Below are 27388 nucleotides of genomic sequence, written 5' to 3' on the forward strand. Positions count from 1 at the left end.
TAAGTCCTTCTTTCAGGGCACTTAAGGCAAGAAAAGTTTGCCAATTTGAAGTCATTCATGTAAACATTTCAAATCGCTTGTCTGCTTTGGAGTCAGCAATTTCACTTGCATGACAGTCTAGTTCAGTGAACAAATGAAATGGTTTATTTATAAGCTTGCTTCTCACCAGGGAGCCAATTTATGTTTAAAATTAGCTAATTGTCCCTTTGATGGATTTCTACTTGAAGTAAATAGAGGTCATTAAGTTCCTCTGTTAGGGTGAATTCAGAAAATAGCTATCTGACAAGAGGCTGACCTTACTGAGAAATCCCAGGTAAAGTCAACTATTTGGAACAGCTATTTAACTTTATGTGTTAGTGAAGTGCCTAGGGAGGAAAGGGATGTCATTACCCTGACAGTCTCCTCATACCTCATGCCTTTTATGACTGGAGGTACAAGTTAGAATAACTTGGCATATACTTACAAACCAATCACATTTTGGGGTACAGAGTGATTTTCAGTTTCCTCCTTGGAAACACCAGTACTCTGCTGATGAAACATTTCTCATCAGACCTCCCAAACGACCACAGAGTTCTCTTGAAAAGAAGCAGCAGCACTAATAAAACATTAGGCATTCTCCCAAAGTCAAAGAGTTGGTTGAATCTGTACTTCCCAAGCTCTGCCAAACCCATTAATATGACTCCTCTGTCTACTAAGATATTGTACACCTGCATTTCAAGCTTCAAAGGTACAAGGAAACTTCTGAAATGCAACTTAACTAAGCCCAAGATATCAGAATATTCCGGTCTGCTCTTATCCATGATTTTCCACTACAGCACATCCTCCGTGCTAGGACGTGCAATGCAAGGGAGCACTCACTGTGGTATAATTTAAACAGCAATGCATCATGCTGTGGAAAGTGCTGTAGGGATGGGAATTTGGCCCAGCATTATTCAACATTTTTATTGATGATCTTGAAGAAGGAGCACACACCACATTTGTTAAATATGAAGGTACTACTAAATTAGGAGGTGCTGTGAGCACCAGGGAGGATGGGGAGGTAGCAGAGAATGACCTAGAGTTGTCAGATATATGGGTTGGGAATACATAGATGAAATCCATCCTGGACACGAGGCAAGTCAAAAAAGAGAAAAACCATCCAGCCTCTGTACTTGGCAGAAGGGACATGCTGAAGAGCTGGAGAATGAGCAGAGATGGCTGTTGGTTAGATAAAAATGTGAAAATCTAATATAGATTAGTGAAATATGGAATCCCGGCACCAGCAGTGACTCTCTGTGAGCATAGCTGCATTGTGTTTGTGTCAGAGGTTAAGAAATGCTTCCTGCATCTCCCACGTGACAGTGATGAAACATTTATGAGAATGATCCTACAAAGCCAAACTAGTGGTCCATGTAGTCAAATATCCTGTCTTCAAAAAGAACTAGTCCTAGATAAATGAGGGTAAGGTGTAAGAAATTCTGGAGTGAACAGTCCTTGAGGGCACGATGACACGGCATACACAGAAATGCCAGGAAGAGTCTTAAATAAACTCTTTTGGAGACTGGGAAGACATGAATGAGTCTGTCAAGTTGGAGCACTGCTGTAAGAAGCTGTAATCCTGCTAGGACTGGAGTCTCTCTGCGCGGCTTCGCGCTGGGGCATGGATCCTGGAGTTCTACCATACCATAAATGACCTGCGCACACAAAAATTTCCCTTCCCACCTCTGCTAGTTAGGGATCCCTCAGTGTCCTGAAGAGTGACGGCTTACATGCATTCCAGAATTCCTTAGGTAAAATGTTAGCCCCGCAGAAATAACTGGTAAATTCCCACTGAGTTCAGTGGGAGCAGGATTCCTTCCAATGGATATATATTAGATGCCAAAGGCTGTGGAGGAATATGCATAGGCAGCCTACTTAGAGTCTTCCCCTTATAAATCTACTGTCTCCCTGTTGCTACTCCAGTAACAACTTACTCTTCCCAAAGGTAATCTTTGGAAGGTATCAGCTATCCATGAAGAATTCTACACTATTTAATCAGGAAACTAGCTGTGGGAATCTTTCATAGAACTCCCTGAAAGCTCACTGCAAAAGCAGCTTTGTGGGGAATAAAATGAAGGCATAGGAAATTAAAGTTTATTATTTGATCGCCTTTGTTTTAAAATACACAAACAGAATTGGCAAAGTTACCTCCTCCATTAAATTGAATAAAAATGCTGAGTAGCCATTTGTGGTTCTTTTCTCCCATCCTTTGATTTAACTGCTGCTGGGAAATACAGTAACCAAATGTACTTTTTCCTACACTGAGGAGAAAGATGCAGTGAGATGCATTAGGTAAGAAATTGTCTCTGAACTCTTAATTTTAGGATGCTGTGTTTTGCCCAAAAGCATAATTTTCTACTACAGACCCCACAGCAGCTGGAGACTATGAAGCTGCAAACTAGGTTCCGTTCCCTTGCTAAGCTTCCTTACTGCAGAAGGTTGTCTCACTGGAAGAGGGACAGCAATCCTGGGACAACCTTCTGACACTGGCACTGACTGTAAAACTAATTTTCTATACATTTTACAGCTGAACTGAACTAACATATTCAAAAGCCCTCCTCACCTCTTTTTAGAAATTCTTTATTTTTTAAAAAAACACGACTGTGTTAGGAATTTGTCAGAGTAATAAGGCTGTAAAACTGACCAGAGCCTTAAGTGATAATAATCTACTGTTACATAGTTTTCTTCACAGTCTTGTTATTTCTGCTTTTCTGGTGCTCATGCATCATATGTGTTGAGAATGTATGAAAACAATGCTGCTTGTGAAGTGTGTTCTTTATACATATTTTATGCAGCACATTTAAGCAATAACTATCATTTGATTTGCATCAGACAATGATTACTTGCAGCAACATTTGGCTTCTAAATTGGCCAGGGGTGATTTCTTCCTTTACAAGAGGATGGACTGACTTCACATCTAATTATCTGGAGCTTCGACTGAACTGTTCCCATCATCTACTAGAACCAATGCAAAGTGAAAGGCATCAAGTTTATCTCATCTTATTTGAGTTTCATACTGAATATTATAATTTATTTAGAAATTGATAAGAAACCATTTATTTTTAATAATTTTAATTTTTTTGGTCTGTTTTAATTGCAGACCATTTTTCTGTAGTACTGTTATGTTGAAAATCAACAAATGCACAGAAAATGTTTCTTTAAACAAAATTATTAAAAATTATTAGCACAGGACAGTATTATGAAACAGAACTGAGAATTACAACGTATTTCTAGGATTTAGTGCTATTTATGATATAGAATTTTTTTGCTAAGTGAGACATATAACTAGAATACGTCTTGGTTTCCTCACCCATAAAACTCAGATACTTATAGTTCCTTTCCTTATAGATGTGGTAGGAATATATTTTTCTGAATATTTTAATGTGCTGAGGGTTATTAATTAATGCTGCATAGAGACTGAAGTCCTGGACTCCTATTTTCTGTCTGATTTTTTTTAATGTAGACCTTTGCATTTTTCTCTAGCAATAATAGGACTCTGCAGAGAATGAGACTGCACCCAGGTATATTCTGGTGAAGAGTTAGACCTTGATTAAACTCACTCTTTTGAATGAGGGAAGGTGGATTTACAGCTTGGAAGTTGTGCTGCTCTCTGGAGGGAGTCCAGGTGAATGGACTGTAAAGTCCTGTGGAAAAGGGCTTGTTGAAATCGCCGCACCTTTCCACTGAATATTCAAAACCTCATTGGATATTTAAAAAGAAAAAAAAGTTCATTCAGGTGGGTGTCCTCTTGACATCCTAGCTTTTCAGAATCTTCTTCCTTGTCACCAGCTTTCCTGGTGTTGAATAGGCGAGCACAGGCACCTGCTGCAATTCTCTGGGCTCCACCCCATGGCAGAACATCCAAAATCTAATCCTTGGTGAGTTTAGCCCTTTGGATACCTCTCTTTTACAATAGGTAGATCAAATTACTTTATTTTTATATATGTATAAATTAAATCGAAATTAACTGGTTTTATGGTCTATTACACAACACACTGTGCTTGTTGAAACTTTTTACTACAAGGGGTCAGACTATGAAGCTTTTGCTTCAGGCATGTTTTTGGTGAAAATGATGTTGCTCCATTGACTTTTATCACAGTATATTAATTTCCAGCTGCTCAGGTTGATTAGCAGATTGAGCAATTTATGAATGTTGACATCAACCACAGTGAACTGAAGAAGAAGTAAGAAAGGTTTCATTGTGAGAAACATGCAGAATCTGCCATTGTGGGAACAGTGGGAGATGAAACTTGCACCAAAGGAGAAGCAACAGACTGACTGCATAAGGGTGCTGGCAGGTAGCAAACAGATTAAGTATCTACCAAGCGTGGGTCAGCATAGTAGCTAAGAATAATATATTTTCCTAAATATTTGATTGTTATTATGTCTTTAAATCTATAAACAAACCAAACAAAAAATAGCCAGCTGTTTTATTGAAGCAGCAACAACAACAAAACATGAAGAAGAAATTAGGTATTTCTAATTTTCTCCTTATGGGAGTATAAGAGTCCAGCAGCTGCTGCAACTGGCAGTAAAGTCACCATTTCAAAGAACTTATTGAGCAGTAACTGTTAAAAAATCCAGGTTGCCACTAAATCACAGTTCTTCACTTGGTTCCCACACTATTGCAATGCCCTAAGCTATTCACAGCTGCCCTGCATCTCCCCAGAGGTGGCTGCATTTCAGTGGTACGCAAAAGAACACCAAAATTACATCAACGGGCAGATTAATATACTCTCTAATTCTACATGACAAGCAATAAACAAATGCAAACCATAATTTTATTCAATAGGTGACACAATTCCTTCTTAGACAATAGAAGCTAGTGTCCTAGCATATTGCTAGGAAATACTGAAAGGCTACAAATATTTGGCTACCTCTCCTGGTTCCCTGCACTGTGTGTGGTCACTTAGAACTATTTTGATGCAGTCTTGTAATGCTACAGAATCAGCATGGTAACATTTTATACTAACTTTATTTTGATTTCCACAGAAGCAAATAGTTTTGTGATGTGCAATGCAATGTTGAATGAAGTTCAGTCTCATTAAGACCCCCAAAATATCAGATGTGAATGCAGGGCAGAATTCTAAGAGGTTTATCTTTGGTGGGAAGGAGTATTATATACAGTAGAAATATGGTAAGTTCAAAGGTACATAAGCAATAAGGTGAGAAGTGACTTTTATGAACACAGCTCAGTGAAGAATGATGCATACGTACATTCCCAAAGCACAGGAAAAGTTAATATGTAAAAATACAGGGTGAACAAATATGCAGAAAAGCCAATAGAGCAAATTGCTATGATAAAATCATTTTGCCCTAATTATTCATCAAATTCCTGTTCTGTGCCTGAAAGAGAAAACAGTAACCAGCACTTGACTTCCCAGCAGACATGATACAGTTCTTTTCCCACAAAGTAATGATACATCACTGTTCGTGATAGATCAGAAGCTTAGTGACACAGAGGAAAAAGAGTGCCTAAAGACTCAGGTAAGATGCCAAATGCAGCTGAAAAGGAAATGAAAACCATTTTTTTCTACATTTCACACAAATTTAAAAAGTTCCCTTAAATATCTCCATAATTACAAAGAGTCAATGTGCTTAACACATCCTATAACTGCTCTAAAAATGAGAAAGTACTTATTTATACAAGATATTTCACAGAGCCTCACACAGCCTTTACAAATAATATCACAGTATCATCCCTCCTGTTTTTCTGTACAGGTTTTATTAGCTCTGTATTAGATTATTAGAACTCCAGTCTGCAGGGCAATTTTCCACAAAGAACTAGTGTTCATCCTCACTATTTACTTCTATCAGAAACTTAAAAAAGCCCTACATTAGCAACAAGTCCACAATTATTTGGAAAAAAAGAAACATGATCAATCTAGCTTCTCTTAAATCAGAGAAGAGATTCAGGCTCTAAACTGCCAATGCAGCCTCAGTAAGAGTGATTTATTTGAGCTGCTGCCATCAAGAACATATTCTTTTAATAATATGTCTGAACTGGGTGTTGAAATTGTTTGTATAATCTCAGTTTGTTATTTTTAGAGTCTGTTTTTTGCATCTGTATGTTTGAAGGGAATATCTGTAAGGACCTGCCTCCCCTTGAACCGCACTTAGTAACTTGAGCTGTAATGAAGCAACTTTTCTTGCTCCGTTTTGTCAGTTTTGGTAGTCGATGAACAAGAGCAGTGTAACGTTGATCACACCCAGCCAAGGCCATATATTCACAGAAACACTCTTTACCCACCCCCCACCCCCCAGATTCTTTTCCTTCCTCTGCAACACGGGATGAAGAAGAGGTGTCTGCAAAGTTAATCTGAGTTGACAAGCTTCCTTCATATTTTATACGTGCCTTAAACTCATATGGCACAATGCAGCCACTTTCTGCTTACGGTGCTAATGCAAGAATGTCTTGCCCTTGGTCACTGAGCAAGTGCAACATGACTGTCCCTGGTAAACAGTGGAACAGCAGCAAAACCCCAGAATTTGTACATAAGCTTTCTCAGAGGCCAATTGTGTAAGAAAAAGGTGCAGAAGGTTTTGAAGTGCTAGTCAGAGAAGGCTCCGTGCAATGGAAATCCACCCTGTCTAGTCACACGTTTATCCTTTATGTTTATACAGTGGTCATTCTAGACCAGGATTCCAACCATAAAAAAGACATGTTCATTTTTTCTTAGAGGATCGGGGTAGGTCCTGAATGTACCTTTAGAGTATATAGCCAGGACCAGCCACTCTCATGGATATCATAAAAACACTGAGAGTATTGGAAGAATAATAAAGGGGAGATTTAAGTCACAGGGAGGGTAATGGGTGAATTTGAAATGGCAGAAAAATTATTAGCCAAAAATGTTCAGTCCTTTAAAACCAATGATCAGTCACTTGCAAGGTCCTGGTTAACTGTGGTTTTTAAGTATAGGTTTGTACTGCTGGTGTCATCAGTAATCCAGTATGCTCACACAACCACGATACTTCCATATTTATTTTTTTTCTGAATTTGACTGTTTGAACCACATACCAGAAAATGTACTAGTAAACACGGCATTGCACCATTATTTCTTATTCATATCCCCAGACCACATTAAAACAGTTCAAATCAATTCACATTTGCAGATGCCACAGTTATAAATTATTTGAAGGGAGAGCAGGTGGAAGGAATAAAACCACATGCAAGATAAATATGTGAGAATTCTATTTGAAGAGTCTTAAGTAACAATCTTTGAAGAGAGAAAATATTCCAGTTTGGAAGGTTTGACAAGGTGTAGTTGTGAGCAATTTCATTTCTTACTGTTCATTTTCCATAATCCCTCATTTGTCCAGGCACACGGTTTGTGTACATATTCTTACTGCATGTGCACACTTTGACAAATACACATGCAAATTTAAATCTTTAGGAAGGAAAAGATTAGGAGCTTTGGCTATCGTAACAGTCTTTGGGTCTTGAATGTATGTCCTGTTATAATTGCACTTTGTGATCTGACACCCTTCAGCCCAGCACCCTTGAAGTTTTTCACTGCCCTCTTCACAGCTCCAGCTTGCTACTTACAACACATTTACTTATTTAAATTATCTGAATCAGAATTAGCCAGTCCAGCAAAATCTGTTTTAAACAGCTTCAGCTAGCTGACCTTTTTTGCACCTGTGTTAGGTTAGGGTGCATTCAGAGGAGCGAATTGGCTGGCAGATCAGCAAGGGCTGTGATCTCCTGCAGACGTGTGAATGAGCATCAGGGAGCAGACTGCAAGGTCTTCTGCTGGTCTGGAGTCTGGAAAGTGCACAGCTGAGCTCAGCCAAAGCCAAAATTTGCCTGTACTTAAGCCATCTTCACTACCACCTTATCAGTAGGTGAAGACTCAGAGTCTGAACTGGAAGAGGTTAGGTTGAAAAATCTTTTCCTGTATCCAGACCCCCTACAGGTCTCTGCACAGTCTAATCCATGCTTTCTGTCCACAAATACTGTCAAACGCACACGTTTTGTGGTTTTCCTAACTTGAAGATTTCTCAGCACACTCAAACTCCCCTGAATCCTCCTCAGACATACAAATACTGAGCCCTTCAGGCAGCTCTTCAAAGACGGCAGCCCTTGCCCTTGCAGTGATGGCCAGCGAGGCAGGACATCCCTTCTCCCTCTCTCTCAGAGGAGGTGATGTTCATGCCTTGCTCTTCCCTGCTGCATGGGGAAGGTACAGACATAAGACCAAGCCCGTGGTCTGGCAAAAGCTGCCCACAGGAGCTGGCACAGCCTGCCCAGTGGTGGCTGAAGGAAATTCTCCTTCTCAACTTGGGGGTAGAAAGTGAGGAACTTCATAAGCTTAAACATTTGGGTTGTGCTGTCTTTCTAAAGACATGGCTACAGCACTTGCCACTGCAGTTCCCAGGATTCATATATGGATTCAGACCAAGTTTCTGCCTGCTGCTGGGGTAGTAGAGAGGATGGCTTAAGTACAGGCAAGTTTTGGCTTTGGCTGAGGAGATCTGCGTACTCACCAGGCTCCAGAGCAGAAGCCCAGCCCTAGACCCCTTCAAGGAAGCTGTACCTTGCTAGAAGTTTCATGGTGGGCTCAGAGCAAAGCACGGCGATTCTGAATATCCCGCTGGCAAGAGGGAAGTAATGTCTCCAGCTTCAAAAGCGTGAGCGTGTGGATCCGAACTGATCCGAAGTTGTCGACCTTAGTTGATCGAAGAAGGTTGCTGGCCGTTAGCTGCTGGCTCTGTGCAGCAGAGGGCAGTAGCTGACACACACAGCCGGGCACATGCAAGGGACACGCTCAGCTCACACCCGCTTTGCAATGCTCGGAGCATGTCATCCTTCTCCTCACCATACATGAACTAACAGGTTTTGGATCTCTGCAGAGAAGTTAATCGCTTTCAGTCTGAACGTGTGAGCGTGATGGACAGAGGCTCAGGGCCACTTGGTGAGTTTTGCTTTACAAATCACAGATGTGCCCTATCACGCATCGCTGGGCTTACGGCAACAAGGATACACTTGACGAAAGAAGCAGGGGTATTTATCGTGAGCGCTCTCCATGTGTGCCTTGATGGACTTGTAAACAACCAGCTCTAACAAGACCAGGAGGCGAGAATGTGTTTTGTAGACCAGAAAACTGACCACAATGCTGGATTCACTAGTCAGTTCATTTGTGTTTATCTGGGGTGGCTTTTTCTCAGCCTACCTTTCCGAGGCTACCCTAACAGCCACAACAACACACTACATTGAGCAGGGAGCCATTAATTTAGGTATGAATCAGGTTCTCTTTGCACAGGGAACTAGAAGTGCAGTTTCTTTCTGTGAAATATATTTTGCAACAGAGACGGAGGTGTAGGGAAAAAACCTGCATGAAGTGTGGGCCATTTCACTGGTTCTGAAGTTTTGGAAATATTTGTGGGAGCTTGCCCCACTGGAGTGTTCTTGAAGAACATTCTCCTGTAAGTCAAGCAAGGGTGCTCGTGTCTTTGATGGGCATGATTCAGTTGTTTGAAATATGTCTAAGCAAAATGGTCCTGAGCCTAGAGTGAAAATAAGGCTCAGATATTGAGTTTCTTCAAGCTTGATGCTGGTTGCATTTGGTCTCTGTTCTGCTTGATAACAGAGGTTGCAACCAGCTGGAAGTAAGCAAACACATCTTTTTCCTTAATCTGCAGATTATTTCAATCTAGTGTTTCAACCTGTATCTGCCTGACATAAAACATTTTATTTAGTGCCTTTAGAATTGCTACGGTGGGGTTTGGCACCATTACAAGAATAGTCCTCTGTCTTGCCCATACTGATGAAAGAAATCTCTGAAAGGTTAAAGGAAATGTCTGCTCAAAGAGAAATGATTTCTAAACCTCTGGTGGTTAGTTGCTGGCTTATTTATTTTCTTCAGATTGTTTCAGCAGCAACGTTACTACCCAGCTTACTGTCTTATCCTTCTTCACTCTTACAGAATTGTTGGTCTCGATGTTACTCCTTAAAAGTCAGATTTTTCAGGATACTTGCATTTAACAAAATAAATTAGTTTGCAAATCATGTCATCTTAAGAAGTGCTTCCAACATAATTCCTTAACCAAGATAGAGGAGCTAAAAGGAAATCCTTTAATTTCTATGGTGCAAGAACCCTCATGAAAAGGTAATTTTAAAAAAATTTCCTCTTTAAGTACCAAATCCTGGAATTTAAATATATGAGAGTCTCAACATTCTAGTCTGCATGATCGCAGGGAAAAGCTTTAAAATGTTAATCAAGGGTGTTCTTCAGTCTTACAAACAGAAGACAAAATAGATAATTATTTAGTGTTATATATATATATATATAGCCATCATTTATTAATAGAATATCTGGATTTTAAGCCTGTCTCACAATTTTAGGGTCCTTGATTAAAAACTTCTGAGTGCTTAGAGTTAATAATATTATTTCTGTAGTGGAGCCCTTCGGAGTTTAAGACTCTGGCAAAGAAAAGCTACATGGGAAAGAAGAAGTGGGTTGCTGCTGGCCCTGACTCAAATAATTTTCATAGACACCCAGGCAGGATAACAATAAATGGTGCTTTCAATTCAACCAGGAAATAACAAGCAGCAACAAAACCTGAATCCAAGTTTTCTGTGGGAATTTCTCACTGCTTTCTCACACACACAATTCCCTCAACTTTGTAATGAAAGTGATAAATAATAGCTGAAAGTTTATGTTAGTCATCAGAAGCATGGCTCAAACTGTGCCTACCTGGAACTAAGGGCAGGGGTCTCCTGAACAAATCCATGACCTCTCTCGGCCATGCCTGTGACAGGTTCATTTCCCTCTGCCTTCATGCCCTTACACTAATGAAGGAGGAGAACTGGAGAACTCATGCCATACTAATTGCTGTTTCAAAGGGAAGAAAGGACCTGAAAGCTGGGTTAAGCACACAAAACCCTATGACCTGCATTTTTTCAGCCACGTTCCTGGCTGTAGTTCAGGGTCAGAGTATCTCCCCTGTGTTTGAGAAGATCTCTGCTCAGTATGTGTGTTCAACAGAGCAAACCATACCACATTTAGCCCTGTGCAAGCCTGACTCTATCAGACTGCATGAACAAGAGCTTACCTTTGCCCAACAGCATTGAGCAAGCCTGGACCCCCTGCCCAACTGCTAAGGCAAACCAAGATCTTGTGCCAAGAGAGCATTGAAGCACATGGCCGGGTTTCCACTATAAAAGGTAGATGTGAGACCAAGGAGCACTGCATTGATAGTTTATCAAGACTCATTGCAACTAGTTCATCGCCTTCACCTCATTCCTTCACATTAGGAGACTTTTGCAGAGTTCTAGAGCTTCTGAAGACTGTCAGATATGTGCAAACCCGGCAGAGTGAGTGGTCCAGAACAGGACGAAGTATTTATCTACAACATTATGCTCTTTCAGGCTGTATCAGTTGTTATCATTGAAACCTTTTCCTACTAAAACATCAAAACAGCTTTTTGAAAAAATTGTCCTGCCGTTCATACACCAAAACTGTCTCAGTTTTAACCATACATCAATACTTTGCTTTCTAACTATCACAAATTCCAAGAGTTCATTCAGATTCCATTTGTGCTTTTTTTTTTAACATGCTGATAATGCATTGATTGAGCAATACACACTGTGTTTACAGAGCTTGGAGGGATCTCAGTTGAACCTGGTATAGCAGAGATCAGAATTAGCTTGATACATAAGAGAATTAAGGCCATAAAGATTCCTTAGTTAAGAACAAAATTGTATCCTTTGGCATGAGTCTGTACAATGAGTAAAGTTTCCTTTATTTCTGGAGTTCTCTTATATGTGCTGTCCACAATTTATAAGACAAAACAGGGTTGTCATAGCAAGATATTAGTCAAACTAGTTTGTTCTGTTTCCTGTCAGCAATCATATATGTATTTGATATCAGCAATCATATATGATTTTAAATCCAAATGACTAACAATCTGGAGAGTTCAACCTTGGACCCCTCAGAACTGCGTGATCTGTAGACTGGGCATCAGTCTTGTGAAAAGCAATGCTGTTTGTGCCCAAAGGTGAACATTCAGAAACAGAGACAGGCAAAAAGCTTAACAACTTCCTAGTCAGACTTTTCAATTTTTAACATTCATGCTTGTCACAAGATCAGCTGAATCCCTGGCTTCCCTCTTGCAGAAATGTGAGTCCTAACTTGTTTGAAAGGCATTATTTATTGGACAAACCCAGTTGCCACTCGTGCTGTAGTTCCCTGATTGCGAATAAAGTGTCTGTTCCTTACAGCTCAAACATCAGTTCTGATCTCAATTGGAATGGGTTCATGATTGTTGAACTCACTGCAGGAAAACCTGCAGAATTTATACTGATTTTATGGTTTTATGCTGTTGCAGGAAACAGATGATGCCTCTTCTATCAAAACATTAAATCTGGTGCAAAGAGAATATTTTGAATAGATCTGAACTAGCAGAATGAGTTTATAGCACCTTTGAGCTTTCTTACATATCTACAACATTTTTGACAAGGCAGTAGTAGAACCTGATGACACCACAGAAAGCCAAGAAGCAAATCTTCAAGCAGTAACAATCCTTCGTGCCTTTTTGACTGTGGTTTTGCCTCACACTCACCCTCTGAGATGCTTGGCACTTCAGAATTATTGTAAATAACATAAATGGTTTCAAATCATGATTTCATGAAATTGTAAGTCATAACTGGTGTTGCAGCAGTTCACAGCAGTCACTGCTATGGACTTACTGCCAGTAAACCATGCCATACTTCAAAAGGGAAATCTATGTAGAAGATGATAGACAAAAAAGAAAGGAGAAAAAGCTGTCACTGCATTACAGACAAGAGAAAGAGGTTGTTAGGGTCTTATTTTGGAATGGTGGAATCACAGAATCATGGAATGGTCAGGGTTGGAAGGGGCTTTCTGGAGGTCATCTAGTCTAACCCCCTGCTAAAGCAGGGTCTCTTACAGCAGGCTGCACAGAGTCACTTCCAGGTGAGTTTTTAATGTCTCCAGAGAAGGAGACCTCACAGCCTCTCTGGGCAGCCTGTGCCAGTGCTCTGTCACCCTCAAAGTAAAGAAGGTCTTCCTCATATTCAGGAGGAACTTCCTCTGTTTCAATTTGTGCCTGTTGCCCCTTGTCCTGTCACTGGGCACCACTGAAAAGAGCCTGGCCCCATCCTCCTGACACTTATCTTTAAGATATTTGTAGACATTGGTAAGATCTCCTCTCAGTCTTCTCTTCTCCAGGCTACACAGGCCCAGCTCTCTCAGCCTTTCCTCATCAGGGAGATGTTCCAGCCCCCTCATCATCTTCATAGCCCTCCGCTGGACCCTCCCCAGTAGTTCCCCGTCCCTCTTGAGCTGGGGAGCCCAGAACTGGACACAGCACTCCAGACACAGCCTCACCATGGCAGAGCAGAGTGGAAGGATCACCACCCTCGATCTGCTGGCCACGCTTCTCCTAAGGTGGCCACGCACCCCAGGGTCCCATTGGCCTTCTTGGCCACCAGGGCACACTGCTGGATCAGGTTGACCTCTCTGTTCACCCGGACTCTCAGGTCCTTCTCCACAGAGCTGCCTTCCAGCAGGTCAGCCCCAGCCTGTACTAGTACATAGGGTTGTCCCTCCCCAGGTGCAGGAACCTACACTTGCCTTTACTGAACTTCATTGGGTTCCTCTCTGTCCAACCCTCCAGCCTGTCCAGGTCTTGCTGAATGGCAGCACAGCCTTCTGCAGTATCAGCCACTCCTCCCAGTTTTGTACCATCAGCAAACTGCTGAGGGTGCCTTCTGCCCCTTTGTCCAGGTTACTGATGAATAAATAAGTTGAACAACGTTGGAGGCAGCACTGACCTCTGGGGAACGCCACTAGATACAGGCCTCCAGCTAGCCTCTGTTGTTGCTCACAACCCTCTGAGCTCTGCCATTCAGCAGAATGAGGAACATAAATAAGATCTCCTGGTAGTTCTCTCTAACCCCTAAGCATCATTTCTAGACCTTCACAACTTCAAGTACATTTAAGGACAGGAGGTCATGAAAATAAATAATTCACTTCATATTTTCCTCCTTCACCAAAGTTCATAAAAGTAGGTTAAGAAATATATCCCAGAGTTAATTTCATCTATTTTACACCTTGTCCTTCTGTTTTCCTTCTTTGCTCTTAAAGGTTACTCTTAATACTAATTAAAACAAAAAATGTCCTGCACCTCTTCTTTTCCCATGTGGCAGACAGAGAGACTTTGATTCATATGGCCCACCGCTATTTCCCTTCCAGAGAAGCTGAACAGCATTGCTTGGTCCATCATGCAAAATGCCCTTGTCCTGTCCCACCCTGACAGTGTCCTGTCCTGTCCTGTCCCACACGCTGGGCCCAGGCACTGCCTGGCAGACTGTTGGCTGGCCCAGGTCAAAACTGCCAGGAAAAGTGATCAGCTTTGATGATTTCCTTGACTGTTAGTCAATGGCCATGCTGGCGCCCTGAACCTTTTTAGCGTAGAGGCAGCAGATTTCTGGCTCTCAGGCTTCCCCAAAAATGTACATTTTCTATTTACTCAGACCTGATCCCTGTGCAAGTTAAAGGGGAACTACATTTAAATATCTCAGAAATGTTTATAGCTCTAATAAAGACAATTAATAGCACATACCTGAATAAGAACAGACAAAGCATTGGTTATAATACAAACTAATTAAAAATACCCCACATATCACATGAAAACAAAGAGCCAAAAGGCCCCAAATCATGCCCTGTGAAACACATCACATCAAGAATAGAACAAAAATATTGATGGCAACAAAATGAGAAAAATAAGTAGTAAGTTAAGTCATAGCCCAAAGGTTTTAATTTCATGCTTTGAAAGTCTCTTGTCTCTCCCTTTCCACTTTTTATTTCAGGTTCCGGTGTCCAATCATAAATTAACACAACCCCTGTCACTCAATAGCTACACGAGATGAATTAAGAGTAGGAAGGAATACCCATCCTCTACAAAAGCTGAGGTACCAATTCAGAGTTCACTAACAAAAAAGTTGTAAATTACCCTGGTAAAGCAAATTCAGCTGACAATATCTTTGGATTGTCACATAAAAACGATCAGAAAAAAGCCAGGAGAGCATTCATGGGATGTGTGCAATTTTACTATGAAAACCCCACCAGCACTGTCATTGCAAAATCAGAGCTGTGATCTGCTTTATACACTCTCCTGCCCGTCAAAGTAGCCATTAACCATCACTTCTGAACAATGTAAAAGACATTGCTGTGAGCAAGCAGGGATTGATGTCTTTGCATGAGTAGCAAGGAACAAAATTAAGCCAGCCAATGGGCTGTGTTTACCTCCATCTCCTCCCATCGCTGTGTCTGGCACCGGGTATCCTCCAGACATCAGCTAGGGTGTCATCACTGGAACGTGAGCTGTGTGAATGTTCCATCTTCACTTCTATGAATTATTTGAAACTTGTGTGTTCATCTCACTTCCAAACCTGTCACAAAAACAGTGAGTGAACAGGGGAAAACATGAATCTATGTGTTAGTTTATACAGTGCACAATGTTCATATCTGTACTCTTCCCATCACCCAACCTGAAGTAAAATGTCTGTACAAATGCAGGTTTTTTCTTACCTCCAGGATGCTGTTGCAATCGATTATTAGTAGCATAGGAGAGTTTTGGGTGAGCTCCTCTTACCGGTGCGAAGCACTTACACAGTCGTACACTGCAAGATCCAGAAACCAGTCAGAGGTGTGATTTATTCAAGAAAATCATAACATATTAGGCTGACAGTCCAAACATGTCAGCCTTCGAGCACTCTCTTCACAACCCAGGAGCACTCACTTTTTGCTAAAGGAAAGAACTTAAAACAAACAAAAATGTTAGGTTTTGTTTTAGTAAAGCCTGATGCCAGCAGCAACAGAATCTTTAAATTTGCTGACTGAACTGTCCAGTAACCAGCAGTGGAAAAGAGGTATTGAAGTATAATGAAATGACCTATTAATATTACGCTGCTATCATTAAAGATAGAGAAACACAGGCTGAAAAGATAAATCATTTTAAGATCCTGGGTTCAAAGAGCCTCAGCAGATAGATAAATGCAAAGCCTGATGCCAAATACAGCATATGCCCAAGACTGTAGTTTTGACCATAATGTTCAGGAAAGACTGAAGAAAACCATAGGTAAAGACTGGATCAAGAAAAGAAAGTTTTTCAGTTGTTTGGGTTATTTTTTCATCAGCTAATGACAAATCATGTGTGTCTTTACGTGTGGCATAAAGCTAAAATGACAGTCATCAAGCTATCAATAATTGGAAGAAACGGATCATTCTTTGTATTGCTTTGTGTCAGTACTGTAGGAATACTTTATCTGCTCCCAGAATTATTTCAGGCAGAGAAATATGATTGCCCCAAAAATCTTTGACATAAAGTAGAACACAAAGTGTTTAAAGAAGACGACTTCTTTTTATCTGACAAATAATCGTGAGGCCAATTAAACTTTGTGCATTTAAAAGAGAACATTAGACAGAGAGTGCTGGAGGTTCTTCAGTATATGATACAGAGTTTAAAATACACAGATAATTTCCCCAAAATATGTTATTTCCACTTCATATTTTTCTTCTACAAAGGTTTCACAGACCTTCAACCAGTTAATTGTACATCAAGCCTGTGAGCGGCTAATTATAATATCAGTTTTACAGATGGGAAACAGATATCCACAGTCTAAGGTATCTGCCAAAAGTCACAGAATGCTTGACCCACATCCTCATGAAGTTGGTAGTAGTCTTTGCATTCATTTTATAGTTCTTAAGCCCAGGGGGAGCCGAGACTAGAGCGCAGTTAATTGCAGGGTCCTAGTATGAGCGTGTAACTGTTTGCCATTACAGGAAACCCAGGCCATTTGTTATGCCACTGGAGCATCCAACTGATCCTGTCATTAATCACTATGACATCACAGGACAGCTACCATATGGTGTAAAATAATCTCCTCCCTTGCTATAGAAATCAGATATCTTTAAAGACAAAATGATCTCTACACCACTTGGAAAGTACATTAGACTTTTGCTTCCCCTTAGAACTTTGTCCTAAAAATGCTGGTTAAGATGATTTGTGAAGTCAAAGTGAAATCTTCAAAAAACCTTCTGGAAATGAAAAGGGTATCAGTCAATGCACCTCTTGCTATGTGCATATCTCCATCCTAACCATCCTAACCTGACCATTAAAAATCCCTCCCTTCTAATGCACTGGGAAGATAGGGGGTCAGAGAAAATAATTATTATTCCCTCTCACACACACTTAGCCTCCTTTCCATCAGATGGAAAGGCTGGTTAAAAATCTTCTCCAGTGGTGGCTGCAATGATTCTTCATGGATGGGGCTTTTGCAATGAACAGGGTGATATCCCATCATACATTACTCGGATAGAGTTTTACTCCCAATACAAGCATATTAATTAACACAGTTTTAATTTTGATGTTAAATTTCAGTCATCTCCAGCATGAACCAGTGGCCTGAGTGATAACACTCTTTGGTTTCATTGCTTTTCAAGCAGCAAAGTCATTAGCAGTTTTCAGGACTTGACAAGCCCACCCTCACTGAAAAAATAGTTTCCTCCCTTTGCATAGGAAAGTTGCACCAAGTCCACATATTGCAATACCCAGCTTCAGTGCAAAGTTTTTGCAGCAGAATCTGGGACAGCAAGTACATCTGTACAACATATTCAAAATACCCAACATATTCAAGGAGGAGGTGCAGACGTCAGCTGGAGTAAAACATTAAGCATGGCCTGGTGCCTTATAGACTTTGCCTTATTAGAGAGGAGGTTAAATACCAGAGGCTTGTTTCTACCTCTCATTAGTTCCTATATTCTTTTTCTTCAACAGCCTGCTAGTAACTCACCTACTTGTAGGCTTTAGGTACTCCTTCAAGCAGCCCCTGGAGAAAGTTGTATTTTGTTATTGCAATTTGGGATTTTGGCACGCATATTTTTCTGAATTTAGCCTTTAGTCTCCATGTAAAAGGGTTTGAATATGGGATTAAAGTGAAGCACACCTCTTGACAGCAGTCTCCATGCTCCTACAGGAATATTACCAATTTTCAGAACCCAAGTGTTAGGAGCTTCCTTTGTGTGCACACATTCTGGATGGATTCCTGCTTGGGAAGATTTGTAACATAAACGGTGGGAAAAGAAGGATTTAATCATTGCCTGTTTTACTAATGGGAAACTGAGGCACAAAGAGGTTAAACCTTAACTGTAAAATCATTCAAACCAAGGAAGAAATCAAGCCAAGACATGAATCAAATGTCTTAATCACAGGATCATTCTTCTTTTTTTCCTTACTCTTTTTTAAAAGCCTTGATGACTGTAGTGGGTTGATTTCTTTCCCCTTCATCTTCCATGGGAGATTTGAAGCATACCTGGAATTCCTAAAGTTCTAGTTGATCAGACTCAATTTGGTCTAATCATGAGCACAAAGGTTTCAATATTTTATTCTTATTTCTCTAACACATTAAGTCAAAAACATATAATCTTAGAATAAGTACCTCATTTTGAAAGAGAAAGCTGGTAGGAGAAATTATAATGTAAACCATGTGATGGTTCTTCTCTGTTTACAAGCTTGCTGAAAACTCTCTTTCCCAAGAGAAAGAGGGTTCTTTATGGATAACCAAGTCCAGATTCTTATTCCAATTCATTTGTTTCAAACATATTGTTAACATTTTGCAGTATTTTGTATACATTTTGCATACATACATATGGCTCAAAAAAAAAAATATATCTCCACATCTGTGGCTTTAATTGTATTTGACTTAAGGCAAATATTCATTAAGTGATAGCTCTTCTAAATCTGTATCAGCAGGAATAAAGCTCAGCTGAATAATGGTAACCTGTTAAGATGTTTAGATATTACTGATGAGCATTAAATCAGTATTTTAAGTTGACAGAAATGCAACCAACTGTAAGTCAGACTAATAACTTTCCGTCAGTGTATCAGAACAGACACACTAAAGGACTGCACCTCAAAGGAGATAAAATAAAATATCTTGGGATTTTTGTGCTCTTGTAGTTTGTTTAAGAAGCAGACAGGAACTTTTGTTAAAGGGATGTGTTGCTCTCTCTTCTAGTTGAGAAGATCCAGATCTTCTTTTTCCTCTGCTCTACAAAATAGAGTTTAAAATAAGTTTACAGGGACAATTATGGTGTTGATTTAACATCTACAACATTGTATAATACAGAGGTGAACCTATTGATGGGAGCAATGGGACACATTTGTGACTGTTTACCTCCCCAGCACCTCTTCAGTGTGTCCAAGAGGTAACAGAGGGTATGCTCAAAGAAAACAAGACATGTTATGACAGGGATCAGATGTGTCCCCACAGAACAGAACTGTGACCTGAAAAACTTTCTGACATGCAGTAAGCCTTTAGGAAGCTAAGATCTGTCAAGGCATTTGTAAAAAACGAGTTTTGTCTGAGCATATTGAAAAAAATCATTTTGATCAGTTGTGTCCAGTGAATTTTCATCTTAATGTGGTAAGATAAAGATCTCCAAGCAGTCAGGAACTTTGGTTCAGGGATAAGTGACTACAATGCTTTGAGGGAAGATCAATCTTGTTGTTATGTATTTGTAATAAGCTTAAATGGTTTGTATTCCTGAGGTCAAAAGCACACACAGTAAGATGGTTTCTCAAATTTAAAAACATTTCCTTTCACTTCCATAGATATGTAACTATAGCATACACAGCTATACAAGTATGCGGTAGACATATAAAGCAGATACATAACAGCCCTTAGATAATTAAATAAAATTAACTTTGGGTCAAAAATTTGACATGACTCATTCTGTCATTTTCATGCCTGTATTTTTTTAAAAAGAGCCGCTCTCACATCACTCATTTAGGCTTACCTAAAATATTAATTTTCTCACGTTAATCAACTGTTTTTCTTTTCCTGGTTGAAAAGTGCATAACCCAGGTAACTAATTGGGGTTTTGTAAGCAGGCTACAATGCTCATAAGCTTAAGTTATTTCAGTAAGTACAATTGTGTATTACTCCAGCTGAGATAACATTCTTTGGGTTCAGTGCTGATGTAACATCTGGAAAATGAATTCATTCTACATTAATAGTAATTCATAGTCTAGCTGTTCAAGTCCTAAGCATGTTGCTTATGGAGAAGAAATTCTCACTGCTTATGCCTTTTTCAGATGTTTCCATCTTAAAATAATCAATGACATCATCTTCCTCTTTTTAGTGTAATTAAATCTCCATATCCTCTGTAACTTATTAATTGCATAATCCAGAGACAGCGTTAGTATATAGAGCTAAGAACAGGAATGTACAAATGGCCAGGGTCAGGCCAGAAGTCTTCCTCTCCTGCCTCTAATAGCAATTACTAGCAGGTCAGTAAAAGCAGTATGAAAATAAATTTCTAGTGGAAAAGAAAGCAAGCCCACAGAGATTCATCAGCAGTCGTTCTCCAGACTGTTTGAACTTGCAGTTCCTTCCAGAGAGTGTACCAGATCTGAAACATACCCACTGTGTGGAAGTTTAGGGGTTAATGATTAATAGATGTATTTGTGTAGGAAGGGGAATAAGGGGGATTTTAGAAGTACTAGTGGCAGTTAACTGCCTTTGAGTAAATTATCTTTAGCCTTTGAAAATCCTCCCCTAGCCCATATGCCACAATGTCAGTAAAAAAAGTCTTGATTTTCAGCAGTGATGAACTCTCCTGTGTGATGACCAGCACCTTTGGAAACCAGGCCAGCCTTTCCTGTCATAGGCAGCTTACATTTACCTCATATTAAAATGTAATACGTATTAAAGAATGTTTACCAGTGTGTCTAAGGGTGCAAACTCAAAGGAAGGTGTGCATGCTGTGTGTGGGCCATTAGGGCAAGTTCAGTAAATCTAGGTCTAAACCCGAGAGCCTGAAAAGCCTTGCTTAGCTGACGGGTCTAATCTCGGAGGATGCCTCCTATTTTAGCTGTATGTTTCCACAGATGGCTGAAGTCCTGCCACTGCATATACCCAGCAGGATGTTGCTGTAGACAAAGATGGGTTGAAGCCAACTACGTCATGGCTAGTCAAACGCCTTGATGGTATGCCGCTTCCTATTTGGATTTCAGCTGCTTAAGTAGCAGCTAGGTACCTAGGCTGCTTCTGTACATATGCTGAAGCCTAAATTAATGTGGCTTCGGAAGCAATGAGTTAGAGATGAAAGTGCCAAATTTCCTAAGTTACTAGTCACTGAAATTACATATAAAGCACAAGGGAGTCTGGATGTCAACGCAGGATAAGGATACTATAAAGATTCCTTCCTGAGAACTTTTATTGTGTCTAATTTCTTGAAGGAAAAATAGAAATAGTGAGTCATTTGCAGTACTTTTTCCAGATAAGCATAAAATGCATCCAATAAATAGTAGCATACCCAGGTGCTACATCCTACGTTATGTCAGTCTAAGTTCACAGAAAGCTACTTGTGGGTGGGGGAAGTGTGTCGAAAACTCCACGTGAGAAGTTGGAGGTGTATATAAAAGCTTGAGATACACTACCTCCCTATATTAAAAATAAGCCTGTGATGCAGCATGATTCACCTCTTAGGTGTATGGCCAGATCATTTTCCCTAGTTCAGCATCATTATCACAGTCAGAATCTGCCAAGCTCATTTCCGAGTGATCTGAATTCCAAATGTATAACTCGCTGTAAATTCAGTTAAAAGTGCTCTTTTTTTTTTTTTCTTATTGTTCTGCAAGACTCCAAGTTATAAATTTGCATTTGGCACCCAGAATTACCCTGCTTCCAAGAAAACTGGATAGAAGTGCTTAATCTGTGAGGTCACCCTCCACAGCATTCCCTAAGTTTGTCTAATAACTGTGAGGAACAGAAAGAGGGATTCCTGATAGTGGATTTCAGATATGTCAGCAAAAGTAAGGCTGGAACAAGTCAGCTCTGATGGAAAAAACCTTTCCTGGGCTTGCAGTTCTCCTATTTGGACCTCATGATCCCTAGATAGCCCAGCTGATTCCTCCAAATGCCAAGTATAGTTGTCGTTGTTCAAGGCTATTTCCAGAGGACACCACGCCAGGCATTAGAACACAGAATGCATATTTATCATGTTACACACTGCTGGACGAAAGCCTACATCTGTTCCTCAAGCTGACTAGACAAAAATGGGGCAGGGTAAAGGAAATAAAAATCACCAATACAGATCTGCTATGCATAAAACAAAAGCCCAGAAAACTCCTGAGCATTTCTAGTTCCCCCTGCTTATGCCTCCACTAGAGCAAAAGTTCACAAGCAGCCTCACTGAGCGCTGGCTGTTTCTGAGAACCGAAAAACTTTTTCTCAGAAGGGAAGAGGGTTGATGCAATTTGGAGGCCAGAGATCAAAAGACATTTTCAAGGAAAGTGTAATCAGTGTAGCTCCGTACACTTAGCTCAAATTCTACTGCATGCACAGAACATTTCTCAGCCAGATCGTTTGCCTAGGAGGACACCTTTGTTCACTTATGACCACAGATAGGAGCTCTGGCAGGGTTCCTCATCTCTTTTTCCTGACAGTAAGAGGCTCTTAGGGTCTGCTCTACATCCATCTCAAAATACTTCATCAAGGGAAAGGTAGTGCATCATTTTCCACCTGCAGCGGGAGAAGCCGAAGCATGGGAAGTTATGTGCTTCTTCATCATTACATAAAAGTTCAGCCCCAGATCTGCTATGGGATCCCCGTTTGCTTGTTCTAGGGTGATACACCTGTTCTGACCCTGAACAAAGCTTTGGGCTCTCTTGTTCTCATATAATACTCGGGACAGGTTCTGCATGAACACTTCACTTCGTTCTTGATTTGAGATCCTTTTTAAACATCTCCAGTTCTGGTTGGCTTTGCATTTTAAGACCACTAGCTCTTTGGGAAGGTGATAGTGTCTTCCTCAGTACTGACTGCTACACAGGTCATTGTTTCAAATGCCATGGCTGGATACCTGGATATACCAGAGCCCAGGCTGCTGATAAGCTTACATGCATGTGTACACAAGACTGTTTTGGATTGTATTTTATGAATAATTTTGAAGGCAATAGCACAAAAAAATTCAACTAGCTTGGCTAAATAATTCAACATAATTTTTATACATTTTTATATAATTTTTATATAATGTATAAAAAAACATTGTTTGCCTGAAAAAAAATGTTTTTTCTCCACAAAAGCCCATCACTGAAAACTTCAGTGAAAAGATATTTTAAAAAACAATAAAGATCACTGCGAGCTTAAAAAATAGTCTTTAAAACTGAAAGAAACCAACCAACCTAAAAAAAAAATCCCACCACTTTGTAAGAAAAAAGAAAAAGATACCAGGATTAACACTTTTTGTTTATCCAAGCCAGATAAGATTCATTAAAGGAAATTAACTGCTTCTTAGAATAATATTTTCTTTTATGTTGAAATCACAAAGATTTAGAGGAAAGAATAAAAAAATGCCACCTTCAGAAGATTACAAGGCAATCTTTTTTGATCAAAATACATGTAAGAAACAAGTCAGTGGAAAATGCCTTTATGGTGTTATCACCTCATCCCGTAAGTTTTCAGTGCCTCAGTTTCCCCATGCAACATGCATTTTCCTCTGCACTGCCAGAGTCATCATTCACTCACCTTCACTGGACTTTGAAAAACTCCTCCCCATAAGTGAAGGTCGAAGGTCTGGTCATCCTGGGCACATGCAGTGAAAATGGGTAGCACTTTTATTGACAGGCAATTACACAATAATGGAATTTTTCTGACAGTTTGAAAAGCTATCTTTAATATCTGTATTTTTCTAAAAAGTAGTGAGGAAAAAATATACCCATTTTCTAAACAGGAGAACTAAAGCAAAGGTGTTTAGTGCTCAGTTTCTACTTCTTTCAGCGAGAGACAGAAAATTAAACATCACAGAGGAGTGGGCTAAAGCATCTTGTGCAAAGTCTGACAGGAAACCTGTGGTGAAGCCATCCCTGAACTCGGGTCCCTGTCTACAGCAAGTCCCTATCTAGCAACCATCCCACCTGAAGAAATGAATACAAAGCATTTCCAGCCTTGGGTTAGGTGGTGAAAACATGAAAAAAATAAATGTAAAATGAAACACTTGCAAAAAACTTCAGGCACTGAGAATGACTGCTTTTTTGGTTGTGTATCTGAGGATTTCTTTCCTTCTCAACCAATGACTAAACTGAATCACAACCAAAGCCCCTCTCTCTTCCCCACCTTACACATTCACACAGAACAACAAAAGTTCAGCTCAAGAAATTCAAAACTTCTGACCTTTATGTAACTGTGTTGTTACTGCAAGACTGTTCGGACCCAGCGCTGCCAAGGCTCTCTGTAGGTGGATGACAGCATGGTGACCTTTCATTATGGGTGCTAGACCAGTTGTAGTTCCCACATTCCTCTGGTTTAGATCCACAAAGGCACCATAGGCAGCCAGTCTGCCCTTCACAGATGAACAAGAAAAAAGTGAGACCAATGCCATGATTAAAAATAACAATTATACATGTGACATTAAGACTTTTTATAAACCCAGTACTCCAGGTGTAATGTTGAAGTGAAAAGCATGGCAGAATCTGTGTGAAGCATGTTACTGAAAGGCAATGAATATTCGTTACAATTAAAAAACAAAAAAAAGAAAGTGAATAAATGATGTTTGGTTTTCCAAAGGTAACTGAGATCAGTGCATATTTGTATGCCTGTTTCTATGCAAGGAACCACCATTGTGTTAGAACTAAGGGTGGCCCATGTCTGGAGCCAGAGGCTGTCAAAGTAGAACCCCAGAAAACATCAAAGTCTGAGGGTGGGGAGAGGGAGTGGGTACAGGAGAGACAGCAAGTTATGAGTTGCTTACATTTACATTTTGATGTAACAGAAGGGGAATACCCAACTGAGTGTAGAAGTTGCTGATTTAGCCGAACGAGAAGACACCTTTACTCATGACTTACTCTGCTCGATATAAAGACTGTGAAGGGAACTCCCAAAAGCCTATTGAATCTAACAGAGATGATCCAGTTGATTTCATTGATCATGGATAAGCAATAAAACTGAATTTGTATAAAACTCACACCTTCCAGAGATTCATGTAAGGGACCTTCAGAGGAAAGCAAAAGGAAAAATGCCTGTCACAGCCACAACAACAATGCTGACTAGAGATAGTAAGAAAATGAATCATCAGTGTTGCCCCTGTGCTGTCACTTTCTGGAAATTTTCAGTGAAAATAATAAAAAAAATAAAACAATGACAGCATACAGAGAGCCAGAGAATACTCACTCTCACACCTGCAGAAAAGGGTGAGGTAGTGGCAGGAGCATGCAAAGCAGTTTCAAAAAAAATAATAAAGCATACTGGTATTTTCTCAGGAGAGCTCACATTTTCAGCAAAGAAGTAAAGACTGAAATATTCTGACTAAGAGTGTTATTGTTTCTTGTGGAACCTGGAATAATTCCCCTAATAAATTAACCCTCCTGGCCAATGGGCTGTGCTCTAATGAACCATGATCTTCTCGTTAAAGAGTGGAAAGGATGCAATGGAGACAGTCTTTCTGACTAAGTATGCAAGAAGGTCCATCATGGGACACATAATATGCCTAAGGAGCACATATAAATTAACAAGGAGGTAAAGAAACATGAAGAACATCAGCCAGCTAACAAAAAAGAATTGTTTCAGTCTTTTATCTGACTGAAAATATGTGGTGTCAGTGGTCTGATTTTTATATACATATATATATAATTAAGGAAGTCCAGCATTTCCAACAATAATATACTGTAAGAGGAAAAATATTTTTTGCCAAAAAAGAAATGTCTTCATTTGAAAAGTGTTTCAGCATTTTTTCCAATGTGAGAATGTCAAGCTAGTCTACTGCTGATACACTTTGCCTTCTGGTTTGGCAGGGTAAGAGCAGAACCCTTCCTTCTTCCCCAGTTAGGAGTTCCAGTTTTTACCTCTGTGTTTTAAGGCGGTGTAAGCTGCCGCCTGGATTTTGCAGCTCTGTAACTGTGTATCCCGGTATAAACATTCTGCAATAAGTGAGCTTAAGGGACATGAAATGTTCTTGTCCCAGTATAATACAAGGCAGTGATACACCCACACCATTGCTGAAAAGGTTTAAGAAACCTGATAGCAGAGGTAGAGAAGGAGGGACAACGTCGCTTGCATCTACTTATACATGAGTATTTGTGAAGGGAGATTAAAATCATTGGACAGACAATATCTGTGTTTGCATCTTGCTGAAGAAGCAGCTTTTTCCTCTCCCTTTACGTCACTTGCAGTGTCACAACTGTGAATGTAACCACATGAAGAGAATGAAAACTTTAGGCTTTGAAGGTCTACACTCCGCTTTCCCCAGCATCACATAGGAAAGTATGTGGGCCGCTCGGCCGAGCAAGGCAGTCACACCAGCACCGTTCTGCCCTGACGTATTGCCTGCTGGAGAGGATAGTGGCATTGTGCTGCCTGTACGTCACGGCAGAATCAGACCCACGGCCCTGCTGGAAGGGCTGCACAGTCCCTCCTTTCCCCCTGCACGTATCTTCAGATACATACAGGCCTGCATGACCTAGTCTGCAACAGAGTGCCTGTGTTAGTAACCCATCGTCTCTACTGGTCAACAGCCAGCGAAAATATAGTCTGGTTGTTTCCTTCAGGGTATACAAGATGGCCTTAAAGATCATTTTATGTTAGCACTCAAAGGCTTTGTGTAGTCCAGCTTGGAGAGATATAGTTAACACACATTTTCAGTTAGCTCTCAGAGTTGGTGACCTGAAGGAAGAGTGATGCGGAACAGCCAATATTGGAAATGGCTCTTCTGGAGTTTGGAGCGGTGCAGATGCTGAAACACTGACGCATCATCAGTCACTCATTAAGAGCAGCAATGTACAGCATCAGGTTTCATGTCAGACAGGTGCACTGATAAAAGAGAGACCCAGAAGTCCATACAGGCTATGAGCTCCAGCGGAATCTGGATGACTTCTTGATTTGAAAAAGATTAGCAGCTTAGGTCCCTTTAACAAAGCGTTTCATTGGTCAGGAGAAAAAACACCAAAAGCCCCAAATTACCAAAACTTCCTGTTAATCTTCTCACTGTCTTCTGCTAGTAACTTATCACCTTCCTAGATCTCAGAATGAGCCAGACTGTGAAGTTTGTAGGAGAGTGATTGCTTCATATGTGCTAACACACTGGTAAGCATCATGGGACCATAATTCTTAACATGAGTCTAGGTGTAATGTAATTCTCAGGTTAGGATCAATGTACCCTTTCCAGCTTCTTTCTCTGGGCTTAATAATGACCAAATATTAAGTAGCTTTTCCCTTCAGAGCAGACTTATTCCTCAAAATGTCACACTGAAGGTTTTCCTTTCGTTTTCTAGTCTTCTTTTTAATTTTCTCTTTCTACAAGAAGTCATGGAAATATCATGAGGAAATTCAGATACTCTGAGCATT

General features: G+C 40.2%; 1 long non-coding RNA gene across 1 annotated transcript; it reads right to left on the reverse strand.

Moving 5' to 3' along the window:
• Window positions 1–6275: 6275 nt before the first annotated feature.
• On the reverse strand, window positions 6276–22902 carry LOC308060459. The gene is made up of 2 exons (XR_013926742.1): window positions 15576–22902; window positions 6276–15436 (listed from the first exon to the last, which is right to left on the reverse strand). It is a non-coding gene; the product is annotated as an uncharacterized lncRNA (long non-coding RNA).
• Between the last annotated feature and the right edge of the window lie 4486 nt (window positions 22903–27388).

The sequence above is a fragment of the Falco punctatus genome (assembly GCF_963210335.1).
Source record: "Falco punctatus genome assembly, chromosome: 3".
NCBI classification, from domain to species: domain Eukaryota; kingdom Metazoa; phylum Chordata; class Aves; order Falconiformes; family Falconidae; genus Falco; species Falco punctatus.